This window comes from Triticum dicoccoides, chromosome 2A, assembly GCF_002162155.2.
Source record: "Triticum dicoccoides isolate Atlit2015 ecotype Zavitan chromosome 2A, WEW_v2.0, whole genome shotgun sequence".
Taxonomy (NCBI): Eukaryota; Viridiplantae; Streptophyta; class Magnoliopsida; order Poales; family Poaceae; genus Triticum; species Triticum dicoccoides.
The window spans coordinates 367,199,474-367,223,026 of NC_041382.1; positions in this window are offsets into that span (position 1 = coordinate 367,199,474).

Here is a 23,553-nt window from a genome sequence, read left to right on the forward strand (position 1 = left end):
TTGCAAATACCACAACCGTCACGAGAGGTGCACAAACATCCAAATATACATGATCAGGTTAATGTATCTATACCACCATTTAATGGCCGTTTTAAACCTGCTTTATATATTGAATGGGAGTTCGACATAAAAAATATATTTGCTTCCCATAATTTCGATGAACATAAAAAGGTTAAGGTTGCGGTTGGTTCTTTCACTGGTTATGCTTTGGTTTGGTGGAGTGAATATTGTCGGTTACACCCTGATTATATACCTACTACTTGGGATGATTTGAAACTTGCCATGCGACATACTTTCGTCCCTGCTTATTATACTCGTGACATGATTAAGAAGTTGCAACACTTAAAACAAGGTAGTGAAACTGTAACAAAATATTATGATGATTTACAAACTACCTTGTTGCATTCCTCTTTAGAAGAAAGTGAAGATGATTTTATGGATAGATTTTGGGGAGGATTAAACCGTGATATTCAAGAGATACTAATTCATGAAGAGTGTTATCATATGGACCATTTGTTTCATCTTGCTTGCAAAGCTAAACAGGAAATAAAACGACGTGTTGGCCACGAGGAGAACAAGCGCACGGTGCACATTCCAAGAGTTGATATGATTGTTCCTTCAACTACTAGGCATACTATGACAACCACATCCGTTGTTGTCAGGACTACATCACCTCCACCATGTGACACATCGCCCCCGAGAGTGGCTACATCATCTGAGTTGATCATAAGAGGTAATGACAAAGGTACTGATCTTCCATCTCTACATGAGAATGATGAATGCCTTGTCAATTTGAATGCACCATCTGATGAGCTACCCACTACTTTGATCACACCACCTATTTTAGAGGACTACGTTGATAATTTGACTTTGCCATGTGATCAAACAACTGAAATACCAACAATTTTGAGTGCACCCATTGAATTAACTATTGATGCAAAAGAACCAATGTTTAATCATTTTGATATGACCTCTAATCTTGGTGATGATTCTGTGTTGAATGGCTTATTGCATGTTTGCTTATTTAAGCATGTTGTAGCATGTAAATTTGATGCAAGTAAGGTTTATTCACCAATGTTGGGATGGTTTAATGATGAACATTGTCAATCATTTGAAATGAATAAGAGCTTCACTTATATGTGCAAACTGAGTTGCTATATTTTCATGCCTTCTACTTCTTGTGCTAATTTTTTGGCTTTAGATTTTATGAACTATGCAAGTTACTCATCTATTCATGTGTCATTTATGCAAAAATCAAGGGAAGTAAAAATGGATGACATATACATATACAACACGTACACCTTGTCTTTTTTGTTAGCCACATTTCAGATTAAGCAACGCCGAGGACGGCTTTATTTTCAAGAAGGGGAGGATGATGAGGACATGACTACCTTGGATATGACCAAAAATATTGCATATATGCATATTTGTCAGGTGATTTCTAGTGCAAACTATTCAATAATCTATTTATGTTATCCAGAACAAAAATACTTCACACACTTTTGTGTTTTGTCTAATTGCAGGTGTATGGGACATTTGTACAATCCACATATGAAGATAAGGAAGAAAGAGATGTTTATTTGCTGTCCAAAAAGTTCTCTCACGTCACTTTTGGCCCAAGAGAAGATAGAGTCCAAGTCTCTCACGTTCTGGATTCAGATTCGGACTGCACAGACACACCTGACTCAAAACGCACACAAGTTTTTCATACGGACTCCAAATTGGGTGATTCTTTTTTTGTTGGAAACTAGATTTCGTGCACTTTCCAACCCAATCGGAATCACCTTCAAATTCGTCCGGAGCGTTGAGTTGTGGACGAAACAATCTGATGCTGCAGCAGAATCCGAGTCAAACTACAAGTCCAAAGGTGTTACATCACCTCCACTTGGGCCCATTGGCCTTGTACGACCTATATTTAGTTTTAGGCTGCCTTGGGACGTCCTCCCACCTCCTTGGCCGCCACCCCTTGCTCCTATATAAGTAGATCCATCTAGTAGCTTTTCCTTGGGATTTGTTTATTTAAAAGTTAGCCATTGCAACTTCGTGTACTTCGTTTGTGTTCAACGACCAGACCAAGACCGCTTCCGGATCCCCACCATTATCAATACTTCATATATATTTGCAATATTCAGATTGCTTTATCATATTCTTGCTCGTTCTTCGATTGCTTGCAGGAATAGACCTTCGTGGTCAGGCTGACCGTGCTTCCAGCATCGTCAGTAACCTCAGGAGATTGGTTTAGCGATTACTAAGGCGCAACGTCGTGCATGTTTGTAGTCGGATCGTCAAAGTCGTCTCCACCAAATCGATAGTTATCATCTCATCGAAAGATCGGGACCCTCGCCTCTATCAGGAAGGCTTATACTATGGTAGCAAAAAGGGTCAGCAATAATCAATTCAGAGATGCAAAGTTGAATAAACGCTCAACGACGGTACTGTGCTGGTCCTAGGCTAGACTGTGCTAGAGACGCGAGCCTAGAACACCAACAAAATCACGGCGCGGCACGTAAACAAAGGAAAAGCACACTCTGAAATTTTTTTTCGCTCTTTTTTTTTGCGCTCTTTTTTTTTGCGCTGCTTTTTTGCGAAAAATAACTATAATGGCGAGTGTCTCAAAACTCTTCCTAGCTCAAACTGACAGGATGGGCACGAAATTTTTCGACCAATTTTTTTTTCGACTGCCCGGACCCAAAAACTGGAAACGGGTCAAAAAAAACTTCCTATAATGGCACCTGTCTCAAAACACTCAGAAAGACCTAAAAATAGGATAGCCAGAAATTTTTTCGAAAAATGCGTTTTCGAAAAATTTTGGGCCTAAACGGAGCGTGGCTACCCGACAAGAAAATTTTTTGCGCTGCTTTTTTTTTTCCGAAACCTACTCCGGCAAGGAAACACGAATGGGAATCTAGATGGATCTCGAGAACAACCCTAATAAGCAAGGAACTCGGATTGGTGGTGGATATATGGTGGTGGTATATGGCAGCGGTGGTGGTAGCGGTGGTAGTATATGGATATGGATCGGTGGTGGTATATGGACACGGATTGGTGGTGGTATATGGATACGGATTCGGAGCGGTGGTGGTAGATGGCAGGGGCGATGATGATGGTGCGGCGGCGGCGTGACAACTTATGACCAGAACTCGAAACTCTAAAAGACTAGACTCTAAGACCAGCAACTAGACACGACGATGCAACCGCAAATTCAACAAAGCAAAACCCTAAAAAGATTATGCAAAGGCTCAGATTGGTTCGGATATGATGAACTAACCCTAATTTTTTTTTGTGTGGCTTTTTCGTGGACTGTAGGTATGAAGAACAGACTCGATCTAAACTACGAAATACTGTAAAATCTCACCGAGCAACCTGGAAATCTGATACCACTTGATAGAGGCAAAGGTGTCCCGTCTTTCGATGAGATGATGGATATCGCTTTGGTGGCAGTCGACTTTGATGATCTGACTACGAACGTGCGTGGACGTCGCGCCTTAGCAATCGCTAAACCAACTCCGAGAGGTTATTGACCACGCCGGAGCACGATCAACCTGACCACGAGGGTCTGTTCCCTGCGAGCAAACGAAGAACAAGCAAGAAACTAAGATTGCAATCTGGATATTGCGAATATAAGATGAAAGCTTTATTGATCAAGGTGGGGTTCTGTGACGCCTTTGTCTGGTCGTTGAACACAAACGAAGTACGCGAAATTGCAGCTATGGCGAACTTTTAATCTAAACAAAACCCAAAGTCTAAACGATGCCCTACGGGCTGTATATATGGAGGAAGAGGGGGGAATTTCGTGGCCCTTGGTGGAGGGGTCCGAAATCAACCCTATCTCTTGTTTCCCCACACATACGGACTCTAAAAATAGCCTATACTTATGTATTTCGAAATTACATGGGCCTGGCCCAATAATAAGGTGACGCAGCACCTAAAATAGCCTCGGGACGAAATTTATGAAGTGGCATCTTGTATATTTCGTCCAAGGCTTCATGCACCCATTATGGTGGCTTCAAAGTCCTGAAATCATCACTTGTAACTCCATTCTTGTTCTTGCTCCAATGTTCATCCTTCTCCAAGCTAGGCCCTTCATTTGTAAGCAAAACAAATGTATCCAATTTAGGCAGCATCATATTCTCATGAACATTAGAATCATTACCAAGAAACGAAAGTACCTGGTAATTTAGTTGGCGTGCACGAGCTCTAGTAATTGGTCCAGTATGTATAGCAGCAGGGGCTGTGGGTGTAACAATTGTATTGATGTCCTCATCATTAGCACTACGGGGCTCTGTAATATAAAACCACTCCCGCTGCCAGTAATTGGAAGCCTCGGTAAAAGAACCTTTTGTGATAGAGGCAAAGGTGTCCCGTCTTTTGATGAGATGATGGATATCGCTTTTGTGGAAGTCGACTTTGATGATCCGACTACGAACGTGCGAGGACGTCGCGCCTTAGCAATCGCTAAACCAACTCCGAGAGGTTATTGACCACGCCGGAGCACGATCAACCTGACCACGAGGGTCTGTTTCCTGCGAGCAAACGAAGAACAAGCAAGAAACTAAGATTGCAATCTGGATATTGCGAATATAAGATGAAAGCTTTATTGATCAAGGTGGGGTTCTGTGACGCCTTTGTCTGGTCGTTGAACACAAACGAAGTACGCGAAGTTGCAGCTATGGCGAACTTTTAATCTAAACAAAACCCAAAGTCTAAACGGTGCCCTAAGGGCTGTATATATGGAGGAAGAGAGGGGGAATTTCGTGGCCCTTGGTGGAGGGGTCCGAAATCAACCCTATCTCTTGTTTCCCCACACATACGGACTCTAAAAATAGCCTATACTTATGTATTTCGAAATTACATGGGCCTGGCCCAATAAAAAGGTGACGCATCACCTATAATAGCCTCGGGACGAAATTTATGAAGTGGCATCTTGTATATTTCGTCCATGGCTTCATGCACCCATTACGGTGGCTTCAAAGTCCTGAAATCATCACTTGTAACTCCGTTCTTGTTCCCCTTGCGCATGGCATCATCTCCATGCTTGTTCTTGCTCCAATGTTCATCCTTCTCCAAGCTAGGCCCTTCATTTGTAAGCAAAACAAATGTATCCAATTTAGGCAGCATCATATTCTCATGAACATTAGAATCATTACCAAGAAACGAAAGTACCTGATAATTTAATTGGCGTGCGCGAGCTCTAGTAATTGGTCCCGTATATGTAGCAGTAGGGGCTGTGGGTGTAACAATGGTATTGATGTCTGCAGAAAAGTTAGTTCGCCCCAATGCTTGTCGATCCTGCACTTCACGTTCAGCTTTACAAGCAAGATGGAATAAACGAGTGATATTAGTATACTCCTTATAGTCTAGAATGGTCTGAATGTCTCTATTTAATCCACCCAGAAAACGTGCAAGCATAGCTTCATTCTCCTCAACAATACCACATCTAATCATGCCAGTTTGTAATTCCTGATAATATTCTTCTACAGAATTTTTCCCTTGTCTTAAACGCTGCAATTTTTGAAGCAATTCACGTTGATAATATGATGGAACCCAACGCGTACGCATAGCAGTTTTCAAAGCAGCCCAAGTAGTTGGAATAGGATATAATCTACAATGTTCAGACCACCATACACATGCAAAACTAGTGAAAGCACAAACAGCAGCAGCAACTCGTCTCTCCTCAGGATATTGTAAACATGTAAATCGTTGTTCAGTTTCTAACTCCCAAGTAAGATATATATCAGGAACATATCTACCCTCAAATGGTGGAATATTCAATTTCAGTTTAGGAATATGGACATCATCTCGTACCTGAGGTGGTGGTGCAGGCCTACCATTACGAATATATACCTGAGGTCGACCTGCTGGTGGTGGTACAGGTGGCTGCACGTAGTGTTGATTTTGATCAACCTCATCCTCATAATCTCCCACATAATCATCCTCCTCCGCATCAGCAGCAGGAGCCACAGAAGTATCAACAGCAGCACCAACAGTTTGGCCAAACGCAAGAGGAACACGGCTTGCTCGGCGGAGGTCTGCTTCGCGACGTGGAGGTAGTCGTTGTTGTTGTTGTTGTTGGAGAGGTGCGTTAGGTGCAGCGGGTGGTGGTGGTGTGATAGAGGCAAAGGTGTCCCGTCTTTCGATGAGATGATGGATATCGCTTTGGTGGAAGTCGACTTTGACGATCCGACTACGAACGTGCGAGGACGTCGCGCCTTAGCAATCGCTAAACCAACTCCGAGAGGTTATTGACCACGCCGGAGCACGATCAACCTGACCACGAGGGTCTGTTTCCTGCGAGCAAACGAAGAACAAGCAAGAAACTGAGATTGCAATCTAGATATTGCGAATATAAGATGAAAGCTTTATTGATCAAGGTGGGGTTCTGTGACGCCTTTGTCTGGTCGTTGAACACAAACGAAGTACGCGAAGTTGCAGCTATGGCGAACTTTTAATCTAAACAAAACCCAAAGTCTAAACGATGCCCTAAGGGCTGTATATATGGAGGAAGAGGGGGGAATTTCGTGGCCCTTGGTGGAGGGGTCCGAAATTAACCCTATCTCTTGTTTCCCCACACATACGGACTCTAAAAATAGCCTATACTTATGTATTTCGAAATTACATGGGCCTGGCCCAATAATAAGGTGACGCAGCACCTAAAATAGCCTCGGGACGAAATTTATGAAGTGGCATCTTGTATATTTCGTCCAAGGCTTCATGCACCCATTATGGTGGCTTCAAAGTCCTGAAATCATCACTTGTAACTCCGTTCTTGTTCCCCTTGCGCATGGCATCATCTCCATGCTTGTTCTTGCTCCAATGTTCATCCTTCTCCAAGCTAGGCCCTTCATTTGTAAGCAAAACAAATGTATCCAATTTAGGCAGCATCATATTCTCATGAACATTAAAATCATTACCAAGAAACGAAAGTACCTGGTAATTTAGTTGGCGTGCACGAGCTCTAGTAATTGGTCCAGTATGTATAGCATCAGGGGCTGTGGGTGTAACAATTGTATTGATGTCCTCATCAACCGCCCTTCCACTGCAGCAGTACTGTCCGGTTCCCTCTTTCCCTTTACCCTTCTTTCCACGCGCTAGTACCGCCGAAGGGAGCGGTAGTACCGCTTAACCCAGCGGTAGTACCGATGTCTCCCGCGGTAGTACTGCCCTTTTCGGGGCTGTTTGGGGGGTTAACGGTTGGATTGTTCCCCCCACTATATAAGGAGGTCTTCTTCCCCAAAGTTGATCTACCTCTTCCCCCTCAAGCTCCATTAATGCTCCAAGCTCCATTTTCGCCCGATCTATCTCTCTAGCCAATCAAACTTGTTGATTTGCTCAGGAGTGGTTGACAAGGCCCCGATCTACACTTCCACTAAGAGATTTTTGATTCCCCCACCTATCCCTAGCGGATCTTGTTACTCTTGGGTGTTTGAGCACCCTAGACGGTTGAGGTCACCACGGAGCGATAGTCCATTGTGGTGAAGCTTCATGGTATTGTTGGGAGCCTCCGATTAAGTTGTGGAGATTGCCCCAACCTTGTTTGTAAAGGTCCGGTTGCCGCCTCCAAGGGCACCAATAGTGGAATCATGGCATCTCGCATTGTGTGAGGGCGTGAGGAGAATACAGTGGCCCTAGTGGCTTCTTGGGGAGCATTGTGCCTCCACACCGCTCTAACAGAGACGTACTTCCCCTCAAAAGGAAGGAACTTCGGTAACACATCCTCGTCTTCACCGGATCCACTCTTGGTTATCTCTTACCTTTACTTGTGCAAGCTCATTAGTGTTACTTCTCTTGCTTGCGTGTTTGTTCATTGTTGTTGGATCATATAGGTTGCTCACCTAGTTGCATATCTAGACAACCTACTTGATAGAGGCAAAGGTGTCCCGTCTTTCGATGAGATGATGGATATCGCTTTGGTGGCAGTCGACTTTGACGATCCGACTACGAACGTGCGAGGACGTCGCGCCTTAGCAATCGCTAAACCAACTCCGAGAGGTTATTGACCACACCGGAGCACGATCAACCTGACCACGAGGGTCTGTTTCCTGCGAGCAAACGAAGAACAAGCAAGAAACTAAGATTGCAATCTGGATATTGCGAATATAAGATGAAAGCTTTATTGATCAAGGTGGGGTTCTGTGACGCCTTTGTCTGGTCGTTGAACACAAACGAAGTACGCGAAGTTGCAGCTATGGCGAACTTTTAATCTAAACAAAACCCAAAGTCTAAACGGTGCCCTAAGGGCTGTATATATGGAGGAAGAGAGGGGGAATTTCGTGGCCCTTGGTGGAGGGGTCCGAAATCAACCCTATCTCTTGTTTCCCCACACATACGGACTCTAAAAATAGCCTATACTTATGTATTTCGAAATTACATGGGCCTGGCCCAATAAAAAGGTGACGCATCACCTATAATAGCCTCGGGACGAAATTTATGAAGTGGCATCTTGTATATTTCGTCCATGGCTTCATGCACCCATTACGGTGGCTTCAAAGTCCTGAAATCATCACTTGTAACTCCGTTCTTGTTCCCCTTGCGCATGGCATCATCTCCATGCTTGTTCTTGCTCCAATGTTCATCCTTCTCCAAGCTAGGCCCTTCATTTGTAAGCAAAACAAATGTATCCAATTTAGGCAGCATCATATTCTCATGAACATTAGAATCATTACCAAGAAACGAAAGTACCTGATAATTTAATTGGCGTGCGCGAGCTCTAGTAATTGGTCCCGTATATGTAGCAGTAGGGGCTGTGGGTGTAACAATGGTATTGATGTCTGCAGAAAAGTTAGTTCGCCCCAATGCTTGTCGATCCTGCACTTCACGTTCAGCTTTACAAGCAAGATGGAATAAACGAGTGATATTAGTATACTCCTTATAGTCTAGAATGGTCTGAATGTCTCTATTTAATCCACCCAGAAAACGTGCAAGCATAGCTTCATTCTCCTCAACAATACCACATCTAATCATGCCAGTTTGTAATTCCTGATAATATTCTTCTACAGAATTTTTCCCTTGTCTTAAACGCTGCAATTTTTGAAGCAATTCACGTTGATAATATGATGGAACCCAACGCGTACGCATAGCAGTTTTCAAAGCAGCCCAAGTAGTTGGAATAGGATATAATCTACAATGTTCAGACCACCATACACATGCAAAACTAGTGAAAGCACAAACAGCAGCAGCAACTCGTCTCTCCTCAGGATATTGTAAACATGTAAATCGTTGTTCAGTTTCTAACTCCCAAGTAAGATATATATCAGGAACATATCTACCCTCAAATGGTGGAATATTCAATTTCAGTTTAGGAATATGGACATCATCTCGTACCTGAGGTGGTGGTGCAGGCCTACCATTACGAATATATACCTGAGGTCGACCTGCTGGTGGTGGTACAGGTGGCTGCACGTAGTGCTGATTTTGATCAACCTCATCCTCATAATCTCCCACATAATCATCCTCCTCCGCATCAGCAGCAGGAGCCACAGAAGTATCAACAGCAGCACCAACAGTTTGGCCAAACGCAAGAGGAACACGGCTTGCTCGGCGGAGGTCTGTTTCGCGACGTGGAGGTAGTCGTTGTTGTTGTTGTTGGAGAGGTGCGTTAGGTGCAGCGGGTGGTGGTGGTGGAAGACGCGCGAGCAATTCATTAAACTTCTTATCGAGCTTTGTTTCGAACGTCTTCTCAAGGCCACTGATCTTCTCCATGGCCTCTTCAAAATTGTTCAGCACATCTTGCACCTGTTCAGTCATCATTTGCTGAAACTTATCATGAAGCTCCTTGTTCGATAAATTCTCCCAGTCAATCTCGTCGGCTTGTGATCCTGGCATGGTTAGCAGCAATAGAAACACACAAGAATATGATCCTACAGACTACGAACAAGTGGTGGTGGTGGGTGTCACAAATCTGTGAAGCAAAACTCAAATTCTTACCAGTTCTTACCCAGCAACAGGCGGTGATCGGCAACCGTTGTAGTCAAAACTCTCAAAGCTTGGATAGAGCGATTACCAGGGAGAGTCAAACGCACGACGTAGATGTATGTGGAGCTGGGAAGGCTTATAATATGGTAGCAAAAAGGGTCAGCAATAATCAATTCAGAGATGCAAAGTTGAATAAACGCTCAACGACGGTACTGTGCTGGTCCTAGGCTAGACTGTGCTAGAGACGCGAGCCTAGAACACCAACAAAATCATGGCGCGGCACGTAAACAAGGGAGGAGCACACTCTGAATTTTTTTTCTCTTTTTTTTGCACTTTTTTTTTCCTCTTTTTTTTTTGCTCCGCAACAATTTTTTTTCGAAAAAGTCTACAAATGGTCTAAAAACTGCCTAGCCAGAATTTTCCAGAGTTAGTTTTTTTTTTGAAATTGGAACTATTTTTCTTCTGCGGATGGCTCGGAAGTTGGGGAGTCCTTCTCTGTCACGACTCGGAGTGTCGCGTGATCTGGAAATCGAGAACAATGCAACAATTACTGGACTCGGACTAGAACTGGTGGTGGAGATGAATCTGGTGGAACTCGGACTGGTGGCGGAGATGAATCTGGTGGAACACGGACAAGTGGCGGATATATGTTGCAGGTGAACTCGGATTGGCGTGATGGCAGCGGATATGTGGTGGCGTATATGGATTCGGATTGGCGGTGAATATGTGGTGGTGGTATATGGCAACAGCGACGATGATGATGCGGTGGTGATATATGGCAGCGGCGACGTGAAAACCTGTGAACAGAACTCGAAACTCTAAAAGACTAGACGCTAAGACCAACAACTGGACACGACGATGTAACCGCAAATTCAACAAAGCAAATACAGAAAAGATTATGCAAGGCTCAGATTGGTTCGGATGGGATGAACTAACCCTAATTTTTTTTTGGCTTTTTCGTGGACTATAGGTATGAAGAACAGACTCGATCTAAACTACAAAAAACTGTAAAATCTCACCGAGCAACCTGGAAATCTGATACCACTTGATAGAGGCAAAGGTGTCCCGTCTTTCGATGAGATGATGGATATCGCTTTGATGGCAGTCGACTTTGACGATCCGACTACGAACGTGCGAGGACGTCGCGCCTTAGCAATCGCTAAACCAACTCCGAGAGGTTATTGACCGCGCCGGAGCACGATCAACCTGACCACGAGGGTCTGTTTCCTGCGAGCAAACGAAGAACAAGCAAGAAACTAAGATTGCAATCTGGATATTGCGAATATAAGATGAAAGCTTTATTGATCAAGGTGGGGTTCTGTGACGCCTTTGTCTGGTCGTTGAACACAAACGAAGTACGCGAAGTTGCAGCTATGGCGAACTTTTAATCTAAACAAAACCCAAAGTCTAAACGGTGCCCTAAGGGCTGTATATATGGAGGAAGAGAGGGGGAATTTCGTGGCCCTTGGTGGAGGGGTCCGAAATCAACCCTATCTCTTGTTTCCCCACACATACGGACTCTAAAAATAGCCTATACTTATGTATTTCGAAATTACATGGGCCTGGCCCAATAAAAAGGTGACGCATCACCTATAATAGCCTCGGGACGAAATTTATGAAGTGGCATCTTGTATATTTCGTCCATGGCTTCATGCACCCATTACGGTGGCTTCAAAGTCCTGAAATCATCACTTGTAACTCCGTTCTTGTTCCCCTTGCGCATGGCATCATCTCCATGCTTGTTCTTGCTCCAATGTTCATCCTTCTCCAAGCTAGGCCCTTCATTTGTAAGCAAAACAAATGTATCCAATTTAGGCAGCATCATATTCTCATGAACATTAGAATCATTACCAAGAAACGAAAGTACCTGATAATTTAATTGGCGTGCGCGAGCTCTAGTAATTGGTCCCGTATATGTAGCAGTAGGGGCTGTGGGTGTAACAATGGTATTGATGTCTGCAGAAAAGTTAGTTCGCCCCAATGCTTGTCGATCCTGCACTTCACGTTCAGCTTTACAAGCAAGATGGAATAAACGAGTGATATTAGTATACTCCTTATAGTCTAGAATGGTCTGAATGTCTCTATTTAATCCACCCAGAAAACGTGCAAGCATAGCTTCATTCTCCTCAACAATACCACATCTAATCATGCCAGTTTGTAATTCCTGATAATATTCTTCTACAGAATTTTTCCCTTGTCTTAAACGCTGCAATTTTTGAAGCAATTCACGTTGATAATATGATGGAACCCAACGCGTACGCATAGCAGTTTTCAAAGCAGCCCAAGTAGTTGGAATAGGATATAATCTACAATGTTCAGACCACCATACACATGCAAAACTAGTGAAAGCACAAACAGCAGCAGCAACTCGTCTCTCCTCAGGATATTGTAAACATGTAAATCGTTGTTCAGTTTCTAACTCCCAAGTAAGATATATATCAGGAACATATCTACCCTCAAATGGTGGAATATTCAATTTCAGTTTAGGAATATGGACATCATCTCGTACCTGAGGTGGTGGTGCAGGCCTACCATTACGAATATATACCTGAGGTCGACCTGCTGGTGGTGGTACAGGTGGCTGCACGTAGTGTTGATTTTGATCAACCTCATCCTCATAGTCTCCCACATAATCATCCTCCTCCGCATCAGCAGCAGGAGCCACAGAAGTATCAACAGCAGCACCAACAGTTTGGCCAAACGCAAGAGGAACACGGCTTGCTCGGCGGAGGTCTGCTTCGCGACGTGGAGGTAGTCGTTGTTGTTGTTGTTGTTGTTGGAGAGGTGCGTTAGCTGCAGCGGGTGGTGGTGGTGGAAGACGCGCGAGCAATTCATTAAACTTGTTATCGAGCTATGTTTCGAACGTCTTCTCAAAGCTAGTGATCTTCTCCATGGCCTCTTCAAAATTGTTCAGCACATCTTGCACCTGTTCAGTCATCATTTGCTGAAACTTATCATGAAGCTCCTTGTTCGATAAATTCTCCCAGTCAATCTCGTCGGCTTGTGATCCTGGCATGGTTAGCAGCAATAGAAACACATAAGAATATGATCCTACAGACTACGAACAAGTGGTGGTGGTGGGTGTCACAAATCCGTCAAGCAAATCTCAAATTCTTACCAGTTCTTACCCAGCAGCAGGCGGTGATCGGCAACCGTTGTAGTCAAAAACTCTCAAAGCTTGGATAGAGCGAGTACCAGGGAGAGTCAAACGCACGACGTAGATGTATGTGGAGCTGGGAAGGCTTATAATATGGTAGCAAAAAGGGTCAGCAATAATCAATTCAGAGATGCAAAGTTGAATAAACGCTCAACGACGGTACTGTGCTGGTCCTAGGCTAGACTGTGCTAGAGACGCGAGCCTAGAACACTAACAAAATCACGGCGCGGCACGTAAACAAGGGAAAAGCACACTCTGGAATTTTTTTTTTGCTCTTTTTTTTTTCCGAAACCTACTCCGTCAAGGAAACACGAATCGGAATCTAGATGGATCTCGAAAACAAACCTAATATGACAAGAACTCGGATTGGTGGTGGATATATGGTGGCAGATGGCAGCGGTGGGGGTATATGACAGCTGTGGTGGTATATGGATACGGATTCGAAGCGGTGGCGGATAAGCGGTGGTGGTAGATGGCAGGGGTGATGATGATGGTGCGGCGGCGGCGTGACAACTTATGACCAGAACTCGAAACTCTAAAAGACTAGACTCTAAGACCAGCAACTAGACACGACGATGCAACCGCAAATTCAACAAAGCAAAACCCTAAAAAGATTATGCAAAGGCTCAGATTGGTTCGGATATGATGAACTAACCCTAATTTTTTTTGTGGCTTTTTCGTGGACTGTAGGTATGAAGAACAGACTCGATCTAAACTACGAAAAACTGTAAAATCTCACCGAGCAACCTGGAAATCTGATACCACTTGATAGAGGCAAAGGTGTCCCGTCTTTCGATGAGATGATGGATATCGCTTTGGTGGAAGTCGACTTTGACGATCCGACTATGAACGTGCGAGGACGTCGCGCCTTAGCAATCGCTAAACCAACTCCGTGAGGTTATTGACCACGCCGGAGCACGATCAACCTGACCATGAGGGTCTGTTTCCTGCGAGCAAACGAAAAACAAGCAAGAAACTAAGATTGCAATCTTGATATTGCGAATATAAGATGAAAACTTTATTGATCAAGGTGGGGTTCTGTGACGCCTTTGTCTGGTCGTTGAACACAAACGAAGTACGCGAAGTTGCAGCTATGGCGAACTTTTAATCTAAACAAAACCCAAAGTCTAAACGGTGCCCTAAGGGCTGTATATATGGAGGAAGAGAGGGGGAATTTCGTGGCCCTTGGTGGAGGGGTCCGAAATCAACCCTATCTCTTGTTTCCCCACACATACAGACTCTAAAAATAGCCTATACTTATGTATTTCGAAATTACATGGGCCTGGCCCAATAAAAAGGTGACGCAGCACCTATAATAGCCTCGGGACGAAATTTATGAAGTGGCATCTTGTATATTTCGTCCATGGCTTCATGCACCCATTATGGTGGCTTCAAAGTCCTGAAATCATCACTTGTAACTCCGTTCTTGTTCCCCTTGCGCATGGCATCATCTCCATGCTTGTTCTTGCTCCAATGTTCATCCTTCTCCAAGCTAGGCCCTTCATTTGTAAGCAAAACAAATGTATCCAATTTAGGCAGCATCATATTCTCATGAACATTAGAATCATTACCAAGAAACGAAAGTACCTGATAATTTAATTGGCGTGCGCGAGCTCTAGTAATTGGTCCCGTATATGTAGCAGTAGGGGCTGTGGGTGTAACAATGGTATTGATGTCCTCATCACTACTTTGATGCAAAGTTTATTTTGGTAAATAAAAGTAAAATATTGTTAGTTGCCTATTCACCCCCCCCCTCTAGTCAACCATATCGATCCTTTCACATGGGCCTCGGGCCCTTACACTGTGCACAGACAGGGGAGGCCAGACGTCCGGGCATCGGGCCGGATGTCCAAGCTTTCACGACGGGCCGGATGTCCGTGCTGGGGTGGCCGGATGTCCGGGCTGGAGGCGCTGGTCTTGTTGCTCTCTCGATAGGCGGGGTCCGGATTTCTGGGCGAAGGGCCAGATATCCGGGTGCGCGGGACGGGCCGGATGTCTGGGCTAGTCGCTGGATGTCCGGGCCCTGTAGGCTTGGCCGCTGGCTCCTTGCTACTATTGACACTTCCAGGGGCTGGATGTCTGGTGCCTGGGAGTTGTTCTTGACTCCTTCTGTCGGTTCTCTTCATCCATGAACTTGGGGACTTGTCCGTCTTCACGTGCATCTTCAAGAGGGTCGTCTTGGTACCTAATCATGAACAACATCTTGGACTTAGGAAGTAGCCATGTCTCGAGAGGATCATATGTGATATCACTAAGGAAGGAGGTCACCTTGTTCTCGAGAGCTCTAGCTCGTGCTCATGTCATGGGTCCCCTTGGCTCTTGATGAGACGATGTTAGGTCCATGTGGATGACTATAGGATGCTCTGCATCATCTCCCCTCCCTTGGAAAAGATCCGACCTCGGATCGAAAATTTCATCACCATGGTAGGGAGAGAGATCTTTGACATTGAAGATGTCGCTCATGGAGTACTTGTCAAGTGGAATGTCGATCTTGTAGGCGTTGTTGTTGTAGCGTTCAAACACCTTGAAGGGTCTATCCACTCATGGTCAAATTTTGGACTTGCGTTTGTGGGGGAAGCGGTCCTTGCGAAGGTGTAGCCACACAAGATCTCCAATGTGGAACACCATGGGGTGCTTGTTGATGTTGAGCTTGGTCGCGAGTCGTTGTACTTGGCGCTCAATGGTGTGCCTTGTATCTTCATGCATCTTCTTGAGATAGTTGACTCGGGCACTCGCGTCCATATTCGTGCGCTCTTGAGTGGTAGAGGGAGAATGTCCAATGGGGACAATGGGTTGAAACCGTAGACGACCTCGAAGGGGGACTTGCCGGTAGTCGAGTGTCTTGCTCGGTTGTAGGCATACTTGGCGATAGGTAGACACTCCTCCCACTCCTTGATGTTCCTCTTGATTAGCATGCGAAGCAGAGGGGAGAGTGTGCGGTTGGTCACCTACATTTGGCCGTCGGTTTGAGAATGGTAAGCGGTGGAGAAGAGTAGCTTGATTCCGAGCTTGGCGCATAAGGTTTTCCAAAAGTAGCTTAGGAACTTGATGTCGCGATCCGAGACAATCGTCTTTGGCACTCCATGTAGACGCAATATTTCCCTACAAAAGAGATGGTCAACATGTGAAGCATCGTCTGTCTTGTTGCATGGTTTGAAATGTGACATCTTAGAGAATCGGTCCACAACAACAAAGACGGAATCCTTTCCATTTCTAGTTCTAGGCAAACCAAGTACAAAATCCATGCTAATATCTTCCCATGGTTGATACGGAATTGGAAGATGCATATAGAGACCATGGGATTGAGCTTTAGACTTAGCTTTTTGACATGTAGAGCATCGGTTGGTGAAGTGGTTGACGTCGTGGAACATCTTGGGCCACTAATAGTTCTTGGAGAGCGTAGCGAATGTCTTGTCGCGTCCAAAATGTCCCATTAGTCCACTGCCATGAGATTCTTGCAAAATTAGCAAACGAAGAGAAGACTCGGGGATGCAAAGTTTGTTAGCTCTCATAAGGTAGCCATCTTTGATGTAATAGCATTTCCAAGATGTATGCGGCAAATATTGGCATAAGTAATAGCAAAAGTAGGATCATGCGCATACAAGTCTTTTATGTTCTCAAAGCCAATGAAATCCAATTCAAGTTTAGTAACAAACATGCATATGCGAGAGTGCGTCGGCTACAACATTTTCCTTACCTTTAATATACTTGATGACATAAGGAAAAGACTCAATGAACGCACTCCATTTAGCATGACGCTTGTTCAACTTAGTTCGGCCCTTAAGGTATTTAAGTGTCTCATGGTCGGTATAGATGATAAATTCATGAGGGCGAAGATAATGTTCCCATTCATGCAAAACTCGCACTAAAGCATATAGCTCCTTGTCAAAGATGGGGTAATTGAGTTGCGCTCCTGAAAGTTTCTCACTAAAGTAAGTTATGGGGTGCTTCTCTTGTGTTAACACACCTCCTATGCCATTACAACTAGCATCAAAATGAATCACAAAGGGTTTGTTAAAGTTGGGTAATGAAAGCATAGAAGCATGAGTAAGCAAATTCTTAAGCTCATTGAATGCGGTATCTTGGGATGGTCCTCAAACAAAGGGTGCATTCTTCTTGCTTAAAGCATGCAAAGGTGAAGCAATGGTGCTAAAGTCCTTCACAAATCTACGGTAGAAACCGGCTAAACCAAGGAAGCTAGGCACTTGTTGCAGGTTGGTTGGTTGTGGCCACGTTTTAATAGCATTGATCTTAGATTCATCAACATGAACACCCTTAGAAGATACAATGAAACCCTAGAAAACAAGCTTATAAACGCCAAAAAGGCATTTTTCCATATTGGCATAATGGCGCTCTTTACGAAGAGTTTGTAGCATGGTGCGAAGGTGGATGACATGCTCTTTGAGAGATTTGCTAAAAATAAGGATATCGTCGAAGTAGACCACAACAAACTCACCAATGTAAGGGCGAAACACATAATGCATAAGACGCATGAAAGTACCTGGTGCTTCCGATAAACCCATAGGCATGACTAACCACTCATACAAACCAAATTTTGTTTTGAAAGCGGTCTTCCATTCATCACCCTCTTGTATGCGGCTTTGATAGTAACCACTTTTAAGATCAATTTTGGAAAAGATAGTGGCACCGCTAAGTTCATCAAGCATATCATCAAGCCGTGGAATGGGGTATCTATATTGAACATTGATAGCATTGATAGGTCTACAATCGGAACACATGCGAAAGCTACCGCCTCTTTTTGGCACAAGAATGACCAGAATGGCACAAGAACTCAAACTTTCATGCACATGTCCATGGTCTATGAGATGTTTTACTTGCCTTTGTATTTCTTTGGTTTCTTCGGGGTTGACGCGGTAGGGAGATTTGTTTGGAAGTGGTGCTCCGGGGATGAGGTCGATGCGGTGCTCGATGCCTCGTAGTGGAGGTAGACCCGGAGGTAGCTCGTCAAGGAAAACGTCTTGGAATTCCTGCGAAAGAGAAGACACCACTAAAGGTAGAGTGCGAGAGGTGTTAGCTTTTAGTGTGTCATCATTGCACAAAAGGACATAGTGCAAGACACATGATGGGTTCTCACAAACTTCTCTTATCTCACTTTTGGTGGCAAATAGAACTAAGTTCTTCTTGTCGCTCATCGTGGAGGCACTCGATTTGGTCTTGTGGCGCTCACTCTCTTTTTGGTGGTTCGCTCTCTCACTATTCTCTCCACGGTGGGTGGTTTGCTTGTCGACGATCACTTGGCTTGGAGACATAGGGAGAAGTACGTACTCCTTTCCTTGCTTCTTGAAGATGCAGTGGTTCGGTCGGCCGTTGTGGATGACACCTCTATCAAATTGCTATTGTCGTCTGAGAAGAAGGTGGCAAACGGTCATTGGAACGACATCACACTCCAAAGTGTCTTCGTAAGCTCTGATTTTCAAGGAGACTTGCACTCTATGCTCGAATTGAATAGTGTCGGAGTCACTAAGCCATTGAACTTTGTAAGGATGTGGGTGCTTCGTGTTGGGCAATTGGAGCTTGGAGCAAAGTTCTTCCCTTGCTAAATTATGGCAACTCCCTCCATCGATGATGACCTTGACGGACCTTCCATTGATGTCCGCCTTGGTATGAAACATATGACATCTTTGGTATTCTTCTTGTTGATGTTGAAGGGTCAATACCTTGGAGACAACGAGAGCGGGACTTGAATCTTCGTCACAAAAGACTTGTTCTTCTTCATCTACGTTCACTTGCCGGTGCATTGCCACTTTCTCAAGTGCTTCCATTTCGCCTTCGCTCATGGAGTTGTATGTACCACCATCATTGAGGATCATGGTTCGCTTGTTGGTACACTCAAAGGACTTGTGGCCTCGGCCTCCGCATGTCAAGCATTTGAAGGAACTTGTCTTGACGGTCTCATCGGTTGGGGTAGATGATGATGAAGCTCTCGGCTTGAAGTTGCTTGTAGTAGGATGATGACTTGGAGTTGTCGAAGTTTTCTTGTAACTCGACTTGTCATTTTTTCTTGTAGAAGGCTTGGTTGATGTAGAAGGTGTTGGAGTCGTTGAAGCTTGAGTGCTGGAGAAGCCATAGGACTTGGACGAGAACTTGGCATACTTGAAGTCAGCTTGCACTTGACATTCCGATTTGGTTTCTTGATGTACTAGCTTGATGAGGTTCGAGTATGGTTGGAAGTCGGCGATCTTCTTGATGGATGATTGAGTCCATTCAAGAAACGTGCCATAGTTTGCTCATCATCTTTCGTGACACTGGCTCGTATTATTGCAGTATCCATTTCCTTGTAGTATTCTTCAATGCTCTTGGATCCTTGCTTGAGTAGTTGGAGTTTCTTGAAGAGGTCGCAGTTGTAGTAGGTAGGCACGAAGCATGCTCTCATGACATCCTTCATTTGCGCCCAGGTAGTGATGGGTGGTTCACCTCTTGCCTCTCGACGCTCAATGACTTGTTCCCACCAAATGAGGACATAGTCTTGGAACTCAAGGGAAGCCATCACGATCTTCTCCTCTTCTTCAATGCCCATGAAAGATACTCTTCGGGATCATTGCGGAAGCCCAGGTAGTTGTGCAAGCGGAAGATTTTGTCGACCTTCAATGCCCATGAAAGATACTCTTCGGGATCATTGCTTCCATTGAAGTTGGGAATGGTGAACTTTAGCTTGCCGTAGCGTTGCTCTTCATTGTGTTGGGGTCGGGGGTGATGACGTCCTTGACGAGGATGATCGTCTCTCGCAGCTTGTTCTTGTCTTGGATGATTTCCAATGTTTTGTTGCTCTTGATGAACTTGATGTTCTTCACGAGCTTGTGGAGGAACTTGTCGAGCTTGACGATGCACGCGAGCTTGGTATATTAGTTCGTGGACTTCATCACGGAGTGCTTCTTGATACTCACGAGCTTGTCGTCCTCGGTTGGCTATGGCTCGACTTGAATCTCGGAGGACTTGTTGTGCCTCAAGTGCTTGAGCTTCTCACAATTGTTGCTCTTGACGTTGCGGTTCAGCATCTTGTTCATTTTGATGTTGCCTCGCTCGTTTCTTCCTCCTCTTGATGGCGTTGGCGTTGCCGTTCTCGTGCTTGAGCGAAAGTAGCTTGGTTTTGACAGTGTCGTTGCTCTTGAGAGTCGTTGTCATGTAGAGGATTGCTGTTTGCTTGACTATCTTGGGGTGCAGCATGTCGAAGAGTATTCTATGTCGGTGTACTTGAGCCGGAGATAGTGTAGTCAGAGTGTCGACTTGAGCGGTTCCGTCTTGATGAGGACAAAGTGGAAGAAGAGCGGTTGAGCAACAAAGCATGAATCTCGTCCATTCTTGCGTCATTCTCTAGCTTGTGGTCGCCGAGCTTGTGTGATGAGGACATCAATACAATTGTTACACCCACAGCCCCTGCTGCTATACATACTGGACCAATTACTAGAGCTCGTGCACGCCAACTAAATTATCAGGTACTTTCGTTTCTTGGTAATGATTCTAATGTTCATGAGAATATGATGCTGCCTAAATTGGATACATTTGTTTTGCTTACAAATGAAGGGCCTAGCTTGGAGAAGGATGAACATTGGAGCAAGAACAAGCATGGAGATGATGGCATGCGCAAGGGGAACAAGAACGGAGTTACAAGTGATGATTTCAGGACTTTGAAGCCACCATAATGTGTGCATGAAGCCTTGGACGAAATATACAAGATGCCACTTCATAAATTTCGTCCCGAGGCTATTTTAGGTGCTGCGTCACCTTATTATTGGGCCAGGCCCATGTAATTTCGAAATACATAAGTATAGGCTATTTTTAGAGTCCGTGTGTGTGGGGAAACAAGAGATAGGGTTGATTTCGGACCCCTCCACCAAGGGCCACGAAATCCACCCCCTCTTCCTCCATATATACAGCCCTTAGGGCATCGTTTAGACCTTGGGTTTTGTTTAGATTAAAAGTTCGCCATAGCTGCAACTTCGCGTACTTCGTTTGTGTTCAACGACCAGACAAAGGCGTCACAGAACCCCACCTTGATCAATAAAGCTTTCATCTTATATTCGCAATATCCAGATTGCAATCTCAGTTTCTTGCTTGTTCTTCGTTTGCTCGCAGGAAACAGACCCTTGTGGTCAGGTTGATCGTGCTCCGGCGTGGTCAATAACCTCTCGGAGTTGGTTTAGCGATTGCTAAGGCGCGACGTCCTCGCACGTTCGTAGTCGGATCATCAAAGTCGACTTCCACCAAAGCGATATCCATCATCTCATCGAAAGACGGGACACCTTTGCCTCTATCAAGTGGTATCAGATTTCCAGGTTGCTCGGTGAGATTTTACAGTTTTTCGTAGTTTAGATCGAGTCTGTTCTTCATACCTATAGTCCACGAAAAAGCCACACAAAAAAAATTTAGGGTTAGTTCATCATATCCGAACCAATCTGAGCCTTTGCATAATCTTTTTAGGGTTTTTGCTTTGTTGAATTTGCGGTTGCATCGTCGTGTCTAGTTGCTGGTCTTAGAGTCTAGTCTTTTAGAGTTTCGAGTTCTGGTCATAAGTTGTCACGCCGCCGCCGCACCATCATCATTGCCCCTGCCATCTACCACCACCGCTCCGAATCCGTATCCATATACCACCACCAATCCGTGTCCATATACCACCACCGATCCATATCCATATACTACCACCGCTACCACCACCGCTGCCATATACCACCACCATATATCCACCACCAATCCGAGTTCCTTGCTTATTAGGGTTGTTTTCGAGATCCATCTAGATTCCGATTCGTGTTTCCTTGCCGGAGTCGGGTAGCCACGCTCCGTTTAGGCCCAAAATTTTTCGAAAACGCATTTTTCGAAAAAAATTCTGGCTATCCTATTTTTAGGTGTTTCTGAGTGTTTTGAGACAGGTGCCATTATAGGAAGTTTTTTTTGACCCGTTTCCAGTTTTTGGGTCCGGGCAGTCGAAAAAAAAAAATTGGTCGAAAAAATTTCGTGCCCATCCTGTCAGTTTGAGCTAGGAAGAGTTTTGAGACACTCGCCATTATAGTGATTTTTCGCAAAAAAAAAAGCAGCGCAAAAAAAAAGAGCGCAAAAAAAAAAGAGCGAAAAAAAAAATTCAGAGTGTGCTTTTCCCTTGTTTACGTGCCGCGCCGTGATTTTGTTAGTGTTCTAGGCTCGCGTCTCTAGCACAGTCTAGCCTAGGACCAGCACAGTACCGTCGTTGAGCGTTTATTCAACTTTGCATCTCTGAATTGATTATTGCTGACCCTTTTTGCTACCATATTATAAGCCTTCCCAGCTCCACATACATCTACGTCGTGCGTTTGACTCTCCCTGGTAATCGCTCTATCCAAGCTTTGAGAGTTTTTGACTACAACGGTTGCCGATCACCGCCTGCTGCTGGGTAAAGAACTGGTAAGAATTTGAGGTTTGCTTGACGGATTTGTGACACCCACCACCACCACTTGTTCGTAGTCTGTAGGATCATATTCTTGTGTGTTTCTATTGCTGCTAACCATGCCAGGATCACAAGCCGACGAGATTGACTGGGAGAATTTATCGAACAAGGAGCTTCATGATAAGTTTCAGCAAATGATGACTGAACAGGTGCAAGATGTGCTGAACAATTTTGAAGAGGCCATGGAGAAGATCACTGGTTTTGAGAAGACGTTCGAAACAAAGCTCGATAACAAGTTTAATGAATTGCTCGCGCGTCTTCCACCACCACCACCCGCTGCACCTAACGCACCTCTCCAACAACAACAACAACGACTACCTCCACGTCGCGAAGCAGACCTCCGCCGAGCAAGCCGTGTTCCTCTTGCGTTTGGCCAAACTGTTGGTGCTGCTGTTGATACTTCTGTGGCTCCTGCTGCTGATGCGGAGGAGGATGATTATGTGGGAGACTATGAGGATGAGGTTGATCAAAATCAACACTACGTGCAGCCACCTGTACCACCACCAGCAGGTCGACCTCAGGTATATATTCGTAATGGTAGGCCTGCACCACCACCTCAGGTACGAGATGATGTCCATATTCCTAAACTGAAATTGAATATTCCACCATTTGAGGGTAGATATGTTCCTGATATATATCTTACTTGGGAGTTAGAAACTGAACAACGATTTACATGTTTATAATATCCTGAGGAGAGACGAGTTGCTGCTGCCGTTTGTGCTTTCACTAGTTTTGCATGTGTATGGTGGTCTGAACATTGTAGATTATATCCTATTCCAACTACTTGGGCTGCTTTGAAAACTGCTATGCGTACGCGTTGGGTTCCACCATATTATCAACGTGAATTGCTTCAAAAATTGCAGCGTTTAAGACAAGGGAAAAATTCTGTAGAAGAATATTATCAGGAATTACAAACTGGCATGATTAGATGTGGTATTGTTGAGGAGAATGAAGCTATGCTTGCACGTTTTCCGGGTGGATTAAATAGAGAGATTCAGACCATTCTAGACTATAAGGAGTATACTAATATCACTCGTTTATTCCATCT